General features: G+C 45.4%; 1 long non-coding RNA gene across 1 annotated transcript; it reads left to right on the plus strand.

The window, feature by feature from the left end:
* Positions 1 to 439: 439 nt before the first annotated feature.
* LOC309611879 lies at positions 440 to 18,882 on the plus strand. Its single transcript, XR_014234808.1, has 2 exons — positions 440 to 4,623; positions 14,599 to 18,882. It is a non-coding gene; the product is annotated as an uncharacterized lncRNA (long non-coding RNA).
* Positions 18,883 to 22,408: the final 3,526 nt, after the last annotated feature.

Raw genomic sequence — 22,408 nt, forward strand, 5'->3', positions numbered from 1 at the left:
ATTAGAGTAACTGATGATTACTTGGGCCCAAGGGCTGATCAGTGGGTGAAAATGACACCTAGGGACCCCTCCCAACCAGAAGGAACAGACTTCAAGAGAGGGGGAGACCAGCGAGGTGACCCCTGATCCCAGTTCTATCCCAGGACCTCGTCCGGGGATGAACTGTGATGGGGACCCTTATGGTGGGGCCTCTGAGCAGTATGGCTGGGCTTGGATATTAAGGACCCAGATGAGTGAAAATCACATGGCTGCAGCAGCGTTGGGCCCGGGCCTGGAGGGGAACCATCTACTACCCCCCATCACCACCCCTGAGAAGCGGCTGTTGTCTAGCAGGGGATCACAGGCACACTATGCAAAGCCACAGGCTTCTGCAAAAATCCCATGTGACAGCAAGGCTGACCCCCCCAGCTCCCAGCCTCCAGGACGATGCTCTGGCCAGTCAGCACTGGGCCTGGGCTGTGCACAGGGACCACAAGCCCCACGGTCCACAGCAGCGCCCAGCCCTCCTGCAGGCTCTCTGGGTCTGGCTGGAGCTCTGACTTCGGAGATGAGACCAGAAGGCTGTCCCAGGAGAGGAAAGAAGGATGTACTTACATGGCCCAAGTTAGCGAATGGTGGTTCAGAATACTACTAACTTGATTATTAAGAGAAATATGACCTTCTCTGGGGCCTAAGATAATGAAGGGGGATAAACAGTGACCCCATATTTAAGTGGATCACTCAAAATGCATTAATGGACACATGCACGCCCTCATCCAGCTCCAGGAGAAGAAGCTCGAAGCCAGCTCTTCTGATTCACACAGAGGCCAGGGATCTCTGCCGCTGGAGGGTTGTCAGGAAGCTGCAGCTGGTCTCCCCATAAATGAAGAGCCTCACATAGCAACAGGGACCGAGGCGGCAGCGTTCCTCGGTGCCATGGGGCCCGCCCCAAACGTGGCAGAGCCTGCTCCCCTGCTGGGGCACTGGCCCACCCCAGCCCCTCCCAAGCTGCAACCTGACTTCAGAACACTGGGTCAGGGTGCATCCAAGGATCTGCCACCTCAGGACAATGCTCTTCCTTCCTTCTAGTCCTTTAGATGTCAAACAGAGAAGGGAGCCTTCTGGAACAAAGGAGGGATCCACTCCCTGAACCCAGGGCAGCCACGTGCATTGTCTCAAAGGGTCGCTCACAGCCAAGTGGAGTCTCCTTTGTGACCTCTCCACTCAGAACACCAGTTCACACACGCTCCTGGGAAGAGGGCTAGTTTTGCATGGGTCAAGCTAGAACCTAAAAACAAACACAATTTTGCCACGTGCCAGCTTCTTGCCACATTGAAACTGAGATTTTAAAGAAATGAACACACTAAGAAACAACTGAGTCACTTTCTCAGATTTTCAGCCATTATAAATCACTGCCTAAAACTAGCAAGTGTGTCTTTCTAGCTCCTTGCTACTCAGAGTGGTCCCTGGGCCAACAGCATGGGCTTCACGTGGGCACCTGTTGGAAATGCAGGATCTCAGGCCCCACCCAGACCTACACATTCAGAATCCACCTTTTTACAACATCCCCAAGTGGTTTGTGTACACATTAAATTCTGAGAAGTGCTGCTCTAACTCGCCCAGAGGCCTTTTTTCTCCTGGTCAGAGTATTTTGCCAGACTGAGGCCATGCACATTGTCAGATGTCAGAACGCACCCTGCCACCCCACGTGGCCGCAGAGTTCCACAGACAATCCTCTGCCTCCTTCATCTGAGGCTGACCATTTCCTCCGCACCGTGGAAGGTGCGCCCACTTTCCTAGTTCCCTGCGTTCCTCTTGTTCCCCCCATGCCTCCCCTGCCCACCCCCATTCTACTCATGATTTCATATTGGCCTTCTGATCACGCCCCCCCCCCGCCTGAACGTTCAGCTTCACCCCACCCTCATTGCCTACTACATGGTGTCCAGTCTCCCTGGCCTGAGATTTATGGGTGGGTTTATCATTCCTTCTTCATCTCACTGTACTCCCCCCACACCCTGAACTCCTCCAGCCTTCTTTGCAGATTGCTGCTCACACATTTTGCCTGCCTTCAATACCCTCCACCACACCTCTGCTAATCCAAAGCCTCCATGTCCTTCACACTGGCTAAAACATGTCCTCGGGGTGGCCTTTCCAGCACAACATAATCTTCTCTGAGCCGCCCAGTGAGTTCCTTCTCACCCCTGTCCCTTTCCACCTTCTACTTAGAGTTACTGACATACACGCCTCCCATCCCCTGTTACACGTGAACAATTTAAAGCAGGGATCCTGCCTTATTCATCTTTGCTTCTAACGAAGATGTTAACACACAGCTGAAGTGATCAGACAGTCAAACCTCAAATGTGGAACACATAATTCAACCCCCCTTTGTTTTCCTAATGTGTATATTTATAAGGAACCTCAACTATTATGACCATATTTAAGATTCCGTTAACAAATTGTCTTTATGGGAAATATCGAAATTTCTTTAAATGGGGCTATCTTGGAAAATCTAGATTATCCGATTCCTGATTAGACATTCAATAAATGGTTGTTGAATAATGAATGAATGAGAACAGATTATTTTCCCTCAGTAAAGTGATGTGTTCATCCTTAGGTCTCTAGTCTGGGTAAGCTAAAGAGTGAATTTTGAGATGAGACAAGCATATAGTTTAACTAATGGCCTGATGAAAGCAGGAATTAAGAAGTTTCTCCCTCAAGGACACATGTGACGTCACTGTGAAGTAAGAGGCTGATCCCTGCAGGGCTGGTGGAATCACCTTGTTGCTGTGTGGTCACACACATTCCTATCAGACCTCAGAATTGAATGTGCTGACTGCAGACTCCTTTTCCCAGACTGAATAAAGCACTGCCAACATCTAAGCTGCCGCTGAAAACTAAGGCAATTTACAAGCAGTGGAGTGAGTTCTGATGGATGAAGGAGGAAGATTCAGCTGCCGGGGGAGTGGGGATGGTGAAGATGCAGGGGATGCAACCACAGAGTTCTCTAATTCTGGCTACGTTTGCCTTTGCAACTTACAAGTGATAATATTTTACCATGACCCTGTAGAAGAAACTTTTGTGTTGGGGTTCCATGGCATAGAGTCATGTATATAAGGGGAAAGGAAGCTTCCAGATTGGCCTAAAGCAGAAATAGCTGGGGTTCAGGTCTCTTCCCTTGGAACTAAGCTGAGGCTGGTTCCTGACCTGGAGAAACGACTGAGATGGATCACTGTTCATGTCTTGTAAATATTTCAGAGCATGGGGTTGCCTGATCGGCTTGAACACTCCTGTGGAAAACTTAGAAAACCACAATTGGTCCACAAGTGTTAGCAGACAAAAATATCAGATTTTCAAAGACACTATAAAGTCTAAATAAAATAATGAAGTGGAAAGTATTGGCTCTTATCTTTTTTTCCTTAAAAGACGATTCTTAAGATGCTAACTTCTCTTTTTAAACAAAGTCATAAAGCTTTAGCCTTATCTTAGTAGCAAATCTCCTGGAAAGAGCCAATAAACAAAACGCCTTCAACATTTTGTCATTGGAAATTTCAGCTAGAAAAGCAAAACTCAAGCAGTTTTAGTGTTTGGTCACTGAATAGACTCTGGTTTTGATTATAAACACCAGAGTTTCTAGATGCCAAATGTATCCAGAGCTGGGGCTGGGCGCCTTCGCAGAGTTTGCTTTAAGAAGCAGAGAGGAGTGAACCTCGGTGCATATCCTACCTGTAACCAGCTACCAGCAAATAGAGGTTCTGCTTAATTAGTGAGGAATTGTTTCCATTAAAACCTCAATGGCATTCAAATCAGCTCAATTAACAGCTAGAGAAACAGCCACAACTAAATTACATTCCACTGTTTCCAATTAAGTTGGAAGGCTTGGGTGCGGTAACCACTAACATTATAAATGAGGAGTCTTTGCCAAAAATGAACTCCTTCAGTTTTTCTCCGACCATTAACAGCCTGGGCTAATAGAATTAGCTCACTGAATGTGTGCAGGAGAACGGAGTTAAGCAAGCCACTTAAAAGCATTAACTTATTCATGGAAGCACTTCACGCCAAAGGCTGTACTGGGTACAGGTAAGACTTGAAATGTGAGGCTCAGATGGGAAACCACCACGTAAGAGGAAAGCAACGTCTCTTGTTTACAGTTTCCATTCCCAACACACTTAAGGAATCACTGGCCTTCTGAAATCAGAGAAAAACTATCAGACTGGCCAATCACACTGAACCCTCTGGCTCCTCTGTCACTGCTGGTAGCTTGGGGTTACTGAGGTCAAAATAACTATGATGTCAATATTTATACAGCGGTTTTCAAAGATTTGTAATCCTCCAGTCTCTAAGAGAAGCATGATATTTAGGGAAAAGTTCAGAATCTTTGTAGTAATTGTAGCTTGGACATCCATTAGGAGGCTGCCAGCAGACTTAACTGCAAACCTAATTCGTGATTTTAGGGGCTCTGGGAAGTCTCTGATGCTCCCAAACCCATTACCTTCCTGCTGGTATGTGTCCAAAACCGTACTATTATAGATTCATGGCTTTGCACTGAGATTCCTATTTAAGATCCTCTGGAGGAGAGACACTTGGCTATTTTCTGCAAAGGACTTAAGCATGCCTGGTACTGTGGAAATTTAAAGAGTGAGTGAGGTAAGTTTTGGGCTCTGATCTTGGCATCCAGCCTATCCACCAATCCTTCAGTAAAGTTCCTTTCTTTCCACTTTGAGTCTCAAGGCTTTGAAATATCTCCTTTTATCACGTTATTAAAGATCACATCTCTCAAGTCCTTGGTTTGTACTAAGGTGTAAATGACTGATACCAATTTAGTGTGTAACTTCTTCAAGGGACTTTTGCATTTACTGAGATTCAAAGCCTGAACATAGAAAAGCTCCAGCTAAAGGAGTTTCTGGAAGCAGCCAGCTACACGCTGAAAACTGTCTGCTCTTTTGGTCTACACGCAGTTTTGCAAAAGGTATATTTTGCAAGGTATATTATTATTACTAATTCAATCTCTTTACTTGTTATAGGTCTATTCAGATTTTCTCTTTCTATTTGAATCAGTTTGATAAATTCCTGCCTAGGAATTTATTCATTTCATCTATTTAATTATTGTTATACAGTTGTTCATAGTATTTCTTTATGTGTTTTTATTTATATAAAGTTGATAGTAACAACCCCTCTTTAATTCCTGATTTTATTAATTTTGCTTTTCTCTTTTTTCTTTGGTCAGTCTAGCTAAAAGTTTGTCCATTTTGTTGATCTTTGCAAAGAGCCAGCTTTGGGGTTTGTTGATTTTCTTTATTATTTTCTATTTCATTAATTCCCACTCTAGTCCTTATCATTTTCTTCCTTCTGTTTGCTTTAGGTTTCGTTTGCTTTCCGCCACCCCCCCACCCCAGTGTTTTAAGGTGGAAAGTTAATTATTTGAGATTTTTCTTTTTATTTATTTATTTATTTATTTATTTTTGGCTGTGTTGGGTCTTTGTTGCTGCGCACGAGCTTTCTCTAGTTGTGGCGAGCGGGGGCTACTCTTCCCTGCAGTGCGTGGGCTTCTCATTGCAGTGGCTCCTCTTGCTGTGGAGCACAGGCTCTAGGTGCGCCGACTTCAGTAGTTGTGGCACATGGGCTCAGTAGTTGTGGCTCATGGGCTTAGCTGCTCCACGGCATGTGGGATCTTCCTGGACCAGGGCTCAAACCCGTGTCTCCTGAATTGGCAGAAGGATTCTTAACCACTGCGCCACCAGGGACGTCCCTCTTTTTTTTAATATAGGCATTTATAGCTATAATTTTCCCTATAGGCATTACCACTACATCTCTTAGCTGCATCTCTTAGGTTTTGCTATGTTGTGTTTTCATTTTCATTCATCTCAAAGTATTCTCTAATTTCCCTTGTGATTTCTTTTTGACTCATTGGTTATTCAGGGGTGTGTTGTTTAATTTTCATAAATTTGTGAATTTCCCAAGTTTCTTTCTGTTACTGATTTCTAAATTCATTCAATTGTTGTTGGATGATTTCAGTCCATTTGAACTTATTGTTTTATGGTCTAGCATGTGCTCTATTCTGGAGAATATTCTATGTGCACTTGAAAAGAATGCATTCTGATACTGTTAGGTGGAGTATTCTAGAGATGTATGTGAAATCTAATAAGTTTATAATGTACTTCAGGTTTTCTATTTCCACAGTGATTTTCTGTCTAACTGTTCTGGCCCATGGTTTGATTTAATCAATAGAAGCTGTGATGGTTAGTTTTATAAAACAACTTTACTAGACCTCAGTGTGCCCAGATAATTGGAAAAATGTTATGATGAATGGATAAAGAATATGCGGTACATATATACAATGGAATATTACTCAGCCATTAAACAGAATGCAATAATGCCATTTGCAGCAACATGGATGGAGCTGGAGATTATCATACTAAGTGAAGTAAGTCAGAGAAAGACAAATACAATATCACTTACACGTGGAGTCTAAAAAAAAAAAAATGATACAAATGTACTTATTTACAAAACAGAAACAGACTCACAGACATAGAAAACAAACTTATGGTTACCAAAGGGGAAGTGGTGGTGGAAGGATAAATTGGGAGTTTGGGATTGACATATAAACACCACTATATTTAAAATAGATAACCTACTGTATAGCACAGGAAACTCTGCTCAATATTCTGTAATAACCTAACTGGGAAAAGAATTTGAAAAAGAATAGATATATGTGTATGTATAACTAAATTACTTTGCTGTGCACCTGAAACTAACACAACACTGCAAATCAACTATAGTCCAATATAAAATAAAAAATTAAAAAAAAAACAATGTTATTCTGGATGTGTCTGTGAGGGTGTTTCATAATGAGATTAACATTTGAATTGGTAGACTGAGTAAAGCAAATTGCCCTCCCGAATGTGGGTGAGACTCATCCACTTAATAGAAGACCTGAATGGAACAGAAAGGCTGAACAGGGACTTCCCTGGTGGTGCAGTGGTTAAGAATCCGCCTGCCAATGCAGGGGACATGGGTTCGAGCCCTGGTCCAGGAAGATCCCACATGCTGCAGAGCAACTAAGCCCGTGCGCCACAACTAGAGCCTGCACTCTAGAGCCCGCGAGCCACAACTACTGAGCCCATGTGCCACAACTACTGAAGCCCGTGCGCCTAGAAGTCCGTGCTCCACAACAAAAAAAGCCACCGCAATGAGAAGTCCGTGCAACGCAACGAAGAGTAGCCCCTGCTTACCGCAACTAGAGAAAGCCTGTGCACAGCAATGAAGACCCAACACAGCCAAAAGTAAATAAATTAATAATAATAAAAAAAGGCTGAACAAAAAGAGAGAATTCCTTCTGCCTGTTTGAGCTGCAATATTGGTCTTTTCCTGTCTTTGGACTCAAACTGAAACACTGGCTCTTTTGGGGTCTTGATCCTGCCAACTTTTGGACTGGAACATAGATGACCAGCTCTCCTGGTTCTCAGTCTTTTGGACTCAGACTAGAACTACATCATCGGCTCTCCTGGGTTGCCAGCTTGTTGACTACAGATCTTGGGACTTCTTGGGCTCCATAATCACATAAACCAATTCCTTCTAATAAGTCTCTATCTTTAAATATATATACACCCTATTGGTTCTGTTTCTCTGGAGAACCCTGACTAATACAGAAGTGACATTCTCAACCAAAGGTTAAGATGGCCTGGCAGTTTTCCCTCTTGCACTTTTAGGAGTCCTGAGATACCTATAAGAAATCCAGCTAGCTTGCTGGAAAGACCACAAGGGAAGAAGAGGCCCTGACATCAAACAGAGAGTGAGAGAGGCCCAGATATGATGGTGGACCAGTTAAGCCTCTAGATGACTCTGGCTATAGACAGCATCTAATGGAAACCACATAAGACATTCCAAGTGAAACTAGCAGAAGCTGCCTAGCTGAGTCCAGTCAACACACAGAATCATGAGAGATAATGAAAGTTATACAAAAACAGACAACCAAGGAAAAATAAACAACCATCACAAATGACCATTATAATTGTTGTAGCCCCATTTATCGAGCTTCTTGCTCTTTACTGCTTGTATCTCAGACTTTCCATTTAGAATAATTTTCTTTTTCTGTTGGTGGCAAACTACTCTTTTTGTTTACCTAAAAATATCTTTATCTTACCATCATTCTTGAAGAATATTTTCACTGGGTACAGAATTCTAGGATGGCAGTTGTTTCTTTCAGTACGTTATAGGTATCATTTCACTGTTTTCTGGCTTCCATTGTTTCCATTGAAGTCAAGTGTCACTCATTAATAAGTAATCTGTCTTTTTTCTCTAGCTTCTTTTAAGACTTTCCATTTGTTTTTTATTTTCTTTAGTTCTGTTGATGTGTTTCATGTGAATTGATTGTTATTGCTTTCTCTTGCTTCATTTGTTTATTCATCTTATTACTTACATTATTTATTATTAATATTTATTTATCTTACTTAGGATTTATTTGCCTTCTTGACTCTCCTACTCTCTTTTTAGGACCTTCTATTATCTGTTAAACCTTCTCGCTTAAGCCTGTGTAGTAATGAACAGAGTCTGGTACTGGCAGAGAAATAAAATAGACCAATGGAACAGAATGGAAAGCCAGAAATAAACTCGTAATTGTATGAACAGTTGAAATATAATTGAAGTGATAGAGCAGAACAGTGGGGAAAGGATGGATTTTACAATAAATAATACCAGGGAAACTGGATATCCATATAGGAAAAAAATAAATTTGGAGACTCACATCACACAAAATTCCAGATAGTCCTAAGGAAACTTTTAGAAGATAATAAAGGAGAACATCTTCTCATTGTGTTAAATTAGGAAGCATAAAATTTGTTTCATTTGAGGTGATGCTAACTTTTTTTTCACTTGGATAATATCTGGTGTCTAGCAGATCACTTATATTATAAAGATATCTTAATTTTTTTTAAAGATTTTTAAAACTATGGCTAAACAGTTGTATGTCTCATGTATATAATTTTTAAAAATACAAATAGAGGGGACATTTGTTATTTTCCTGCCCAGCACCTATTCCCCTTCATCTGGTAACAGATGCCTGAATGCTTTTAGAGAACCTCCCACCTCAGACCCTCTATTTCGGTGGAGCTAACTCTACCCTCACTTCCTGGGGTGGGCATCATTTCCTTCTGGCCCACAGTTATAAATTCAGAGGTAGGAATGTGACCCAAGTCAAGTTAATCAGATATGTATTTTTTAATTTTAACAAACTCTTATGTAGTGTTTACAATATGCTTGGCACTGTTCTAAACACATTACAAATATTAACACATTTCACATGTGTAATCCTGTGGAAAAGCGTACCATCAACCACTGTACTGATAAGGGAGCTACGGTACAGAGAGGATAAGTAATTCACCCCTGGTCATACAGCTGGTATGGGAGAGAGCTGGGATGTGAACCTGGGCAATCTGGGGGGAGAGTCCATGCTCTTGACCACTATACAACATGGCTGTTTTATTTGAGCACTTAGAAAGGAGGCATCCTCTCTTCCACTGGACATGAGCTGCAGGGTTGAAACTTTGGTGTAGACAATGCAGGTAATGGCAGCCATCTTACCACCAGGCTGTTAAAGACTACCTGAGAATGGATGGGGTCAACACAGAGAGAAACTAGGTCCTGATGACCTCACCAAGTCCCTGGTTCCAATGTGCATGAACATCTACCCCTGGACTTCATAGTTTCATGATCTTCCCCAGCAACCATATGGATACACATATATACTTTTCCTCTCCATAAACAATCTTAGTGGGGTTTTCTATAACTTGCAACCAAAAGTCTTGCTCCTAATAGAACTAGTAAAGGACCTGAGTTATTTTGAAATTATTCTGATTGAATAAACTGTATTCTATCTAATTGTGGCTTAACTCCAGGACTGAACCACGTAAGTCATGGCTTTAAAAGCATTAAAATAAATTTACAAGCACCTGCTCAAGACATACATTGGCTTTAATCCCAATGGAAAAAGTCCTACAAGGTAAATGCCTGTCTTATACATTGAGATGGACATTTGCATGTAGGAAGCTTATTTGGGGAGTGCTCTCTGAAGCATCACCTGTTAGGGAGTGAGCAGACAGGATGAGGCAGAGGGAGAGGCTGAACACTGAGGAAGTCACAAAAAAAGGCCACAGGAGATCCCATGGGAATTACAGAGCTGGGACACATTCAAAATTGCCTTGAGCTGAGGTAAGAGTGCTGGGCCTTTGAACCCCTGAATCAGCCCAGGCCACTCTGGGAGAGATATAACTTTGGTCCCTTGGCCATGGCAACACCTGGAAGGGACTTGGCAGTGAGGGATCAGCCCCCGATACCCTCAGTAGTTGGGGGAATGAATGCCTTAGTCGGGAAGGGTGATCTGGACGGTGCACTACATGGTCCATTACAGCTCTGACTCCATCAGTCCTTAGTCATTATTGTCCTTATTTTACCACCTGGATTCAAGTCCTAGTCTTTCTGGTTCCAAAGTCCTGTCATGTCCACTGCACATCCCTGTTACCACCACTGTCAGGCTGGTGATCCATTCTGGGAAAGCTAAGACCCTGCTTCTGTGTCCAGCTTCAAGGGCAAACATGCTTCCATCACACCACAGCTAGAGTTCATCACTAGAAGATATATTCTACCAAGTAAAAAGATGTAATTACTGACAAATACTACTACCTCTCACCATTTCCCAGGTAGCCTATTAAGAAAAGGTTCATGGGGCTTCCCTGGTGGCGCAGTGGTTGAGAATCTGCCTGCCGATGCAGGGGACACAGGTTCGAGCCCTGGTCTGGGAGGATCCCACATGCCGCGGAGCGGCTGGGCCCGTGAGCCACAATTACTGAGCCTGCGCATCTGGAGCCTGTGCTCCGCAACAAGAGAGGCCGCGATAGTGAGAGGCCCGCGCACCACGATGAAGAGTGGCCCCCGCTTGCCACAACTAGAGAAAGCCCTCGCGCAGAAACGAAGACCCAACACAGCCATAAAAATAAATAAATAAATTAATTAATTAAAAAAAAAAAAGAAAAGGTTCATGTTGGGTGGAAATTTATAGACAAAATGATGAGGGCAAAACACTTCCTGGGAATCTTTCTAGCCATACCAAGCACAAATAAACAAAATGTTTGTACACTTTGCCAACTAGCTCAGACAGAATTTAAGGAGGAAAAGTTATTAGTTAAGGTTGAAAGGAAATTGGCAAGAAATGTGTATGACCTGAGGCATCTTTGTTCAAGAGCAGAACTGAATGTCCTTCCAATTAGCATGCTTATGCTACAGAATGACCCTTTTCCCCACTCTTCCCAGTCCTACCCAGACATTTTTTCCTATTTCTCTCTCTTTTCTCTGCCCCCGCTCACACATCCTTAGAATTTGGCATCTTGATTGGTACCATGCTGGATATCTATGGTGTGTCTGCTCAGTCCTTCTTCCTGAGATCTGCTCCTCCCTTTACTCCAACCAGTGAGAGGTGGGCTGCCTGCCTTCAGAGGTGTGCACTTGACCTTGCCCTTCTCTAGAATATTTTGGCCTGGGACCAAAGAAAGAGAGGCAGCTCTCCTTTAACAGTGAAGAGTGAGATGCAAAGCCAGGCCTCTCGGTGACTATGTTTTCTGCTGTGAGAAAGGAAGAGGTGAAACAGAGTGTTGGTGGCACGTCATTCCCTGGTTCCAGGGGTCCCCAGACCAACCACAAACTTGCCCCATTGGAGATTGGTTATATGAGCTCTACGTCTGCCCCTTCGTCCACGCTAGCCAGAGTTGGGTTTCCGTCCTCACAGTCCTAATACATCACAGACTCATAAAAATAGGTAGACCTTTGAGAGGATATCCAACACAGCCCTCTGCCTCCAGGCAAGAGTATCCTTAAAATAACAAAGGTGGCTACCATACTTAAGACTCTCCATGGAAAGAAACTCCACTTTTTCTTTCATAGCCTTTAAATTATGTATTTCCTTATTTGTCTCTTATCCACATGTCTTTCAATCTTCCTCTCTAGAATGGAACCCTGATTCTCTATCACCTGAGGTCACCAGGTAGGCTCAGGAAGTACCACTGAAACCTGACAGGCCCTTGTTTGCATGGATCATGGAGGGTGAATCTGTTCCTCGGTTTCCGTCCACAGAACTCTCACGGTCTTCCCTTAGAAGATGCTCTTATTCAGTGGCTACACTGCCCAAGATAGAACCTCATGGGAGCCAGGCAATAAAATCATTTAATTAGCTGACAATAGAAAACAGATAGGCACTGTTTGTATCATCAACCTTCTTTTACTTAAACAGTGATTTCATTGTCCTGTGGCTTTCTTCCCAATATGTTTAAACATTCTGCATAAGACCTAATTCCATCCCTTCTTTTCATGTTGATTTTTTTCCCATCTTCTTGGAATCTCTTTGGATACTTTAATCTTTCTCAGAATGTAGAGTGCAAACCCCAAAATGATGTGTGGTGAAGCCCTGAGCAGTGGCAAGGGGAGTAAGGAGTTATTTTTCAACTGCTGTATGAAGTTATTATGCCAGGCCATTAATATATCCGAGGATCAAGTTTGAGTTTAAAATAACATGGTGACCTTTCCCTCTACTCTCCTAGGACTTTCAGAGTCAAAACATGTGCCCTGCAATCCCTGACAGTCTCTCAGGAGATGAGTCCTGACTTGTTCATAAAATGGACATCACAGCCATGAGTTCATATCCTGTACAGCATTCATGTCTCATGCTATGACAAGTGATTGGTCTAGGATATTCCTCTAGAGGCCCACTAAAAGCCCAGGGCTCCTCAGGGCTTTTGATTTTTAAGGAGATGTTCTGGGAGCTTCTGACAAGTTCCTCATTCTTTGGGGACTAGCCAGAGGTGGAACAGACCTGTTCAAGCAGCTGTGATCCCAGGAACGTTAGTTCATAATTTCCATCCTGTTGAGCATTTTTGATACATCTTTGAGTATCCTTTCTGTGCCAAGACCAGGCCCTTCCCTGCTTCAGGGAAGGAAGGTTTGGGCACATGAAAGAGATGTAGGTGTCCACAATCCTTCTGTCACTTGCACCCTTACTGGTTTCCTCCACCCATAGGGGTGAGGGGGCTCACAGCTGTCAAGAAGCTAAAGACGGTTCAGCCAGGAAGGCTGGGAATAGACTTTGGCTTAGGCAGCAACCTGATTAGGTCCTATAACTACAGGACCTAATCCTGGTAAAAGTAGTCAGCAGAGAATCAGGGGTGGTTTGTTTGTTTGGTCCAACAAGCTACTAGCAGGTTAAAAATGACTGAGGCATGTGTGTATTTGACCGCCATTAACAAACCTACAACAACAAACCCCTTTAGGGACATAAAAGAACAATGTGATCAGTGCCATCCTCAAACTCCCAAACATTTCTAGTCCAGAAAGGATAGGAGAAATGCAGTCTGTTTTAGGGCTTTGTCAATGACTTTTTAAAAAAGTAATACGTTTGATTTCCCACTTTGATTATTTATCTAAAGAGCCCCTAGGTAGGTATGGATGTGAAACCACTGGTAGCACAGTAGCCCGGAAGACTGTGTGGGATGCCGGGCCCTGGGAATTGAGAACTCCCTCTTCTTCCTCACTCTGACCTCTGCTACTGCTGCCGCCAAGGTCTAGGTACCGTCATCATTTATTATGTGAGTTCTCTATAATTGGAAACACTCTGGAGGAAACTTTTCCACATTTAGAAAGTCATTAACCCTGAGTCTCTAATATGTACGTTCTTCCATGCCCTTACTTTATGCACTGAAAGTCTTATTCTCCAGAGTGTTCATTATGGCTGGAGTGGAACTAGGGAGACACAGGGACAGTCCCCCTTCCCCAGGGTTCTGGTCCCTGGGGTGGGGACGATGCTGAAATGCAGACCTAAGAGAGTTTCTTAAGTTCTGCTGCAAGTGGCACGCTCTGCCCCTCTTGGAGGGCAGGATGGAGATGAGGGGTGGGCTGCTTTTTCAAGGGTCTCCAGAGGCAGACCACCCAGGCGCCAAACCCACTCCACCACCCACGAGCCGTGTGATCGCCAGCAAGTAGGTTGGCAATCCGTGCCTCCAGGTCCTCACCTGTCAAATGCGGGAAACAGTAGTGCTGGCACGTGTGGGCTGTTCAGAGGACTAAATGAGTTAGCGCGTGTGAAATGTCTACTGCTTGCTCCCTGCGAGTACCCAGCTCAGTGGAGTCCTCGATTATCTTTTTTTTAGAGATATGGAAACATGTTCAGAGAAGTCAGGGACTTGGTCAAGGTTCCACAAGGATTAGGTGACAAAACCAAGCATGAAACTTAAATCTCTTCTGAGTCTGGGTCCTTTATGACATAATATATGTGTATGTGTGTGAGAGAGAGATGAGATCTCCCCCACTGAACTCTCTACTGTGAACATATTTACAGTAGAATAAATAGTTCAGCACCTGGATGTGCCCTGGACCTCGTCTTGGTCAGCGGGTAGCGTCATGGGGAGCTGACAAAGGCCTGGCTTCATCCAGAACTGTGCTGCTCAAGCTGGAACTGCACAGGAATGCCCAGGGCTCTTGTTAACACGCAGATTCTGATTCAGGTGGGTGGAGTGGGGTCAGCAACTCTGCATTTCTAACAAGTTTCCTTTTTTTGGTTTCTGTGTTTTTGGCCGCACCATGCAGCATGTGGGATCTTAGTCCCCCAACCAGGGATTGAACCTGTGCCCCCTGCAGTGGAAGCGCAGCGTCTTAACCACTGGACCGCCAGGGAAGTTTCCAAGTAGGGCCGGTGCTGCTTTTCTGGGAACCACACTGCAGCAATGTTTTTGAAAATGTTGGCCAACAAATCTGCTTTATCCTGCACCTTCCTGCTGCTGTCTCTTTGGTTATACAACCTGCCTCCAGTCTCCCCTCACATCCTGAGTCTGAAACTCTGGGTCCATCTACATTGCTCCCCAAAGCACCAGAGCTCCTGAGGCCAATTCCCCGGCTGCAGTACGGCTGGGTCCACCTGGGAGGGCTGAGTCCCAGAGTTCCCGTCAACAGCCCCAACCTGGGGGCACTCTGCGCAGACACCGTGGGGACTGCTGCTGACCCACGTGGACTGAGACACTTCTGGGGCACCCTCGTGTTCACGGATTCCAAAGAAAACGAATTTTCACTGTGGGGCTGAGCACTGGGGGTGGCAGCGAGCACGGGGGCTGTGGAAGGTGCCTGGTGAAGGGGTCAGCTGCCTTTCCCCAGCAGGCCCCGGGGGCGCTGGACCCGTCCATTCGAGAACCTCTGCAGCCCTGATGTCCCCTCTCCCACCCACAGCAATACAAATCACGAGCCTCCCAAGTTTTCCGGCCGGTGCCACCTGGAAGCCCATCCCTCAGACAGGACACCCTTCAAGACATAAAGAGGAAGTGACATCTGACACCCTCTGTGGAAACTCCAGGTCGTGGTCAGAGAGTGTGAGAGACACACTGAGAAGTATGAGTGTTGCCATCTGGAGTGTTTGCTCACGTGAGTGGAACAATCCCAGGTGCCCAAACACCAGACAGAATGGAAAATTCTATCTTAAAAAGATAGAATCTTAAAAAGGTCTTTCACTGTGATTTTTCCATGACGTGACCAGCTTTTCACTCAGTTGTTTTTCCCGGCAGATGCCAGGTAGGTTTCGACAAAACCGGAAGTGTGGGGAGTGACACCCTAGGAATTAGGACTTTCTCTTTCCTCTCCTCTTCAGGACACACTCTTGTTTCCACAGCAGGCAGCATTAGCGGCGAGTCTGCCACTATTTTCACCACTTTAGAACTAGCTCCTTCTCTGCTGGGGATTTTCCACGGCGACATAAATCTCTAGGCCTCATACTAGCAAAGTACACTAATTGCTACCTCAGTTAGAGCAAGTGAACTCTGGAAATTCCCACGGCCTTGGCCAAGACCTTAATGGGGTGGGTTTTTTAATGTTCTGGATTCTCTTCTTTCCATGCCAGCCAAAAGCAGGCTTCCCTGGCACAGCACAACACCCCTTCAAAATATAAACCCTCTGGATTGGAGGCCTCTGTAAGCCTGCCTATTTAGGCCCTGAACCTAGCAGGAGAAGATGCAATGCATAAAAATAAGCAGAGCAGGAATGTCATTTATTAAGTGACGCCTGCCAGTGTTGGGGAAGCTTCCGGTTATCAGGTATCTGAGAATGAGGTCAGGTCTGGTCTCTCCAGCTCTTGTGATCAGGACACTGACTCAGAACCAGAAATCTGATCACTGGGCAGTGCCTGCCAGAGTAGGAAGAGTACAGCCAGGAATCAAACTTGGACTCCATGTCAGGTATGGCCCTCCTAGCTGTGCGACCTCTCTGAGCCATTATTTCTTCAAAATGGGGATAATGCACCTGCCTACCTATTCTCATGGGATTATAGGGAGAGGAAGATAACATATTTAAAAGTGATTTGAGGGACTTCCCTGGCGGTCCAGTGGTTAAAGACTTCGCCTTCCAATGCAGGGGGTGCGGGTTCAATCCCTGGTTGGGGAGCTAAGATCCCACACGCCTTGTGGCCAAAAAACCAAAACATAAAACGGAAGGAATACTGTAACAAATTCAATAAAGACTTTAAAAATGGTCCACATTAAAAAAAAAAAAAAGTGATTTGAAAGCCGTAAAGTGTTATTCCATGCATAAAATCTGGGCTTATTGTGAAGGTTAAATTAAATGAGAACATTCACACACACACACACACACCACACAGAGGTGTTTAACAACTGGCTTTCTAGAAAGGGAAATGCCAGTGATTTTTATCATTTGCCAATTTCCATGGCGTAAATAATACCTCTATGGCTGATTTCAGAGTATCAACGTGATGTCACTGCATATCAAGTTGAGAAGAAATGTGCATAATTGACTCCTGTGAGCTGAGCTGAGCCGCTCAAGCACACCACTGTTTACTTATTTTACCCCCTCTTATGTGAGGCCCTTAGCGCGGTGCCTGAAAAGAAGGGACCCCGACCTCCTCCTCCTCCTGGTCATATTCACTCACTAGGTAGGGAACTGGCAGACCAGTCCAGTCGCCGGAGTCAGAAACGTTGGCTGGTGTGTACTCTAAAGTTCTGGGGAGATTCTCACACAGCCCGGATTGGGAAAGCGGCAACTGGCTGCAACTCCTTGGGGGCTGGGACCACGTCCCACTTTTGTTTGTATCCCCACTTCCAGAACAGGGCCTGACCCACTGGATGCTTCCCTAAACGACGTGATGGCAGCTCATTAACTGTAGCTAAAATGATCCAGAAAGGGGTCAGACCCACAGAGATGTGAGAGCAGAGGGCCCCTGCCTGCTGCATTTGCACCGCTGGCATTCTCGCTACTCCTCCACGTGCCGTCCCTGCTGACCTGTGCTGCTTCTTCAAGCGCCGCCCATGAGCCCCCAAACCCACCACCCATCCTGGTTCTGCTGCTTCCCCTCTGGGTCCTGTGGTGCCTGCGTCCACTTACTCCCCTGCTCCGAGTTTAGTTATCCCCTCAGGACCCTCAGGTCCCAGGGCACCCTTCTTTCTCCCTGTACTGAGAGCCGCAAGGCCAGATGCTTTAAACTCAAGACAAGGAGTGGAGGCAGTGAGCGCATGCGTGTCTGTCTCCGCTGCCTCCCCCGCCCCTCTGCCGCCCGGCTTGGCTTCTTCCAGCTCTGTCCCTAGGACAGCGTCCATCCAGAACAGAACCTCAGTAAATATTACCTGAATAAAGAGAAATAATTCATGGGGACAGGACTACAGGAAGGGAGGAGAGGAAGGCATTCCAGGTGAATTAATAACTGCAGGAAAGACCTAAAGTAATTGGTGCTTCCTCGGCCTGAGTACAATAGCAAAGGAAAATTGATTTTTAAGCCAAAAATGTTCACATCTCCATCCATCACTGAAGATATGTCCCACCCATTTTTATGTTCTCTCTCAACCCTGCATGCCAACATAAACTACCAACTCCTTTGGCTTTCTCAAGTAACCTGGAGAAAAATGAGACAGAGTTCTCCAAGAATGGAACAGAAATTTCCACATCACCTGTTTTAGGTACAAATACAATGGCCAAATTTTCTCAACTCCAATAGAAAAGGTATAACTCTTGCACTTACCAGGAGAAGGGAACAGCCTACTTGTAACCAGGGTCACCGTATAAAAATCCAGCCTTGGGGCTTCCCTGGTGGTGCAGTGGTTGGGAATCCGCCTGCCGGTGCGGGCGACACGGGTTCGAGCCCTGGTCCGGGAGGATCCCACATGCCGCGGAGCGACTGGGCCCGTGTGCCACAACTGCTGAGCCTGCGCTCTGGAGTCTGTGAGCCACAGCTACTGAGCCCGTGTGCTGCTGCTACTGAAGCCCATGCACCCTAGAGCCCGTGCTCCGCGGCGGGAGAGGCCACCGCAATGAGAAGACTACGCTGCAACGAGGAGTGGCCCCCGCTCGCCACAACTAGAGAGAGCCCGCACACAGCAACGGAGACCCAGTGTAGCCAAAAATAAGTAAATAAAATAAATTAAAAAAAAAAAAAAAAATCCAGCCTTGAAAGCTACAATCAATGGTCCTGATGGCTGAGTTCCTGATCTGAAAGTTAAATGTTCTTACACACTCAGAACATGTGTGACACCCTGCTTTAAAGAAAACAAGGGAGGGCTTCCCTGGTGGTGCAGTGGTTAAGAATCCGCCTGCCAATTCAGGGGACACGAGTTCGAGCCCTGGTCCGGGAAGATCCCACATGCCGCAGAGCAACAAAGCCCGTGAGCCACAACTACTGAGCCCGTGTGCCACAACTACTGAAGCCTGCACGCCTAGAGCCCGTGCTCCACAACGAGAGAAGCCACGACGATTAGAAGCCTGCGCACCGCAAGAAAGAGTAGCCCCAGCTCGCCAAAACTAGAGAAAGCCCACGTGCAGCAACGAAGACCCAACGCAGCCAAAAATAAATACATAAAATAAAAATTTTAAAAAAAAGGAAAACAAGGGAGAGAATTAGTATTTATTAAGCACCAAATACAGCCTTTATGAAGACACCGTGCTCAGTACAGAATACCAATCCACACACAGCCCTGTGAAGTATACTTTTTACCCCATTTTAGAGATGAGGTAAACATGCACAGAGACTTAGGAAACATGCCCAAGGACACAGAATAAATGCGCGGCAGAGTCAAAACTACCACAGGGTCTCCCTGGCTGCAGCCATGGACACAGATTCCAGATTTAGTTACTGCTGTCACTTTTCCATAGGTTCTCCAGAATGAATTCCAGGAGAAGAGTCATCAAGACCACAAAAGGAGGCAAGCCCTCCTCCTTTTCCTTCCTTCCGCTGCCCTTCATGGAAGCCAAGCACGAGGAGAGAGAGGAAGGAGGAGCAGTGTTTAAGGCAGGGAATATGTGATCAGCGACCAGATAGAAATTCTTAAGCTCACAGCTATTAGGTCTTTAGGTTTATGGGCTCAAGACACTGAGAGGAATGATGTTAGCTCTTTAAAAAAAAAAAAGATTAGAGGCAAGAAATGATTGCTTAAATTAAAATGGAGCAATTCATCATGCAGTCCTTGGAGTCTCTCAGTGTCCATTAATCAGTCCCTCACCTGACCTCTGCCCCCATCACCCCCAGCTAAAGTCCTGGACGGGAGGGAGTGTGGCTCATTCATCTTAGAACTATTAGGACCTAGCAGACAGAGTTGCTGGCAGAGAGTGAGTCTTAAAAAAACAAGTCTGACTGGGAGTTGAGCAGGAGTCAGGTAGGCAAAGAAAGGATGGGAGTGTTTCCAGAGAAGGGGCAACATAGGCAAGAGGCTGGAGGTGAGAGCACAGTGTGATTTGGGCATCTTTGGTAATTTAGTGTGATTAAAACCAAAAGTTGTATGTATGGGGGGGGGCGGAAGGAAATGGCATGAATTGGGAGATTGGGATTGACATATATACACTACTATGTATAAAATAGATAACTAATGAGAACCTAAAAAAGAGGGGATATACGTATACGTAAAATTGATTCACTTTGCTGTACAGTAGAAACTAACACAACATTGTAAAGCAACTATACTCCAATAAAAATTAATTTTAAAAAAAAGAAAAAGAAAAAAACAGTCTGTTGAATTTGGACTAGTTTTTTCTACCTTTAATCCCAGAGTAAGCTTTTGGCATCTTTCGGCTAACTCTCATCCTCGGCCTGCCTTCTCTAGACTATGACCCCTCCCCAACTCTTGCTTGTGTTCCCCGTGTATAACAGGGTTTTAGCGCTCACAGAATTGTAGGAAGAGAATCTCTTATGTTCTGAGTCAGACTATACGTCCTTCAGGGCAGGAACAGTTTTGTTATCAAGTTTTGTACCCTAAGCACCTAGCATAGTGCCTGACACACAGGAAATGCTTATTAAACATCCATTAAGCAGGACTGACTCTGGCAAAGGATGGTGAAAAGGTGAGTCTCTAACATCTGAAATCTTTAAATACAGTCTCTGCAACGTCAGCAGAAAGTCCCAGGAGGACAAGGGTCAGGTCAAACTAGTTATCAAACATGGCTTGAAACACAGTATAGATGGCTTTGTTCCTAACAGTAGGATCTGTGTATTTTTAGGAGTTGAGAATCCATTCAGAGCATCGTGATTTGAAACCATTCTGGCATCACCTGTGAGTAAACCAGGGGAATGGATGACTGTTTAGCATGATAAACTCGCAGCCTGACCAAGAAAAAAGCCAGCACGTGGCATCCACTGTGAGTTCCAAATGGGCAGCGGCGCTGTAGGTACATGAGTAGGCTGCTACCGAACCTCCTGCCCAAATCCCAGCGTTACAGGAAGCCAGAGCCCGAAGGTGGGGCACCCACTTCTCTGCTGTGGCACTTCTTAGAAACTTCCATCATCTAATGTCCATGGGGACTCTTCCTGAAGGGACAGGGCACACCTTGTTTCCCAAACTCCTTGGGCCACTGAGTACTTCTCTAGTAGAACTTCTGGGTAGTGTAGTGCTGCACCACATGTGGATCTGCCCTGCATTACATTCAATGCCACAAACATCGGGTCACCCCCTCCTCCCTGTGCCGAGGTGGTGTTCTGGGTGTGGGAAGGGCCGCACGGAGAATGATGGACAGTCTCTCTCCTTGTGGAGTTTTTGGTCTCACGTGGGAGATGAGAGAAGGAGGAATCAGAGAAGAGGCAGAGGTCAAACCGGGATGAAGGTCGGCACGTGACAGGCTTCCAAGCAAGGCCAAAAGCAGGGTGAGGGCACAATGGGGGAGACAGAGCACCTGGCTCAGGGGTGGCCATGGGATCAGGGAGGCACCTCATGGAAGTGGTGGGCTGTCTACTGGCAGACATGAGATGGTGGGCGGAGGGGAGAGTGCTATGAAGGGCAGGGGGAGACACACACAGGGAGGGACAGGCCCCAGCGTGGGGAGGGGGCTGGGAGTGGTGTCACGGGGAGAAAGCCTGGGAAGGAGGTTTGGGCTCACATTATGAATGCCACAAAAAGAGTCTGTATCTCCTGGAGAACTCTGGAAGCTCTTTAAGCAGGGGGTGGGGGGGTGACATAACTAGAGCCACATTTTAGACCACAGAGCCCTCCTGATGCTCACCCGTATACCACCTGTTAGTTCACACATAACTCTCTAAGGAGATGACGGATCCCAACACAATATGATATACAGTGAAAGCATACTGAGTTTAATTTGTGTCAGTCTACTGTCTTAGAAATAACAGTGGAAAAGTTTTCCAAAGAAGTTCTATTTTGTAATCATTAGGAATTTTAAGGATTTATGTTATGGAAAGAAAGGTGACAGGTGAAATCTACTGTGTTAGTTATCTATTGCTATTTAACAGATTGCTAGGATAAACCTAGCAACTTAAAGCACACATTTATTATCTCACAATTTTCGTGACACAGGAGGCCAGGGCCAGCTGAGCCAGGTCCAATACTTCAGGGTCTCTCACCGAACCGAAATCAAGGAGTTGGGCAGGACTAGGGTCTTATCTGAAGGCTCAACTGAGGAAGGACCTGCTTCCAAGCACAAGTAATTTTTGGCAGAATTCAGTTTCTTGAAGGTTGTTGGACTGAAGGGCTGCCTCAGATCCTTGCTTCCTTTAGGGATTGGCTGACTACTGGCCTGAGGCCACCCTCAGTTCCTGACCACTTGGGCCTCTCCAACATGCAGGCCGATTTTATCAAAGCCAGCAAGGGAGAAGGTCTGCCTGTAAGACAGAAGTCACTGTCTTATGTAACCTAATCTGGGAAGTGCCATCAAGCTGCCTATATAGCTCACTAACTTCCTAGCACAGATTAAACTTATGAGAAACTCATAATGTTTTAATAATTATATTCTAAATGAACCTATAGAACTTGGGATCAGTGCGGGAAGCAATGTATCTAGGTGGAATGTTACAATCAAGAAGAAATAACTGTGTCAATCACTTTTCCTGGCGAGTCAGAAGCCTATTGTAAGAACAGTCTTGGAGCAGGGAAAGTGGTCCCCCTTACCTCAGTGGGCCCCTCTCCCCTGCCAGCTG

Source organism: Balaenoptera borealis, assembly GCF_965194805.1.
Source record: "Balaenoptera borealis genome assembly, chromosome: 15".
NCBI lineage: Eukaryota > Metazoa > Chordata > Mammalia > Artiodactyla > Balaenopteridae > Balaenoptera > Balaenoptera borealis.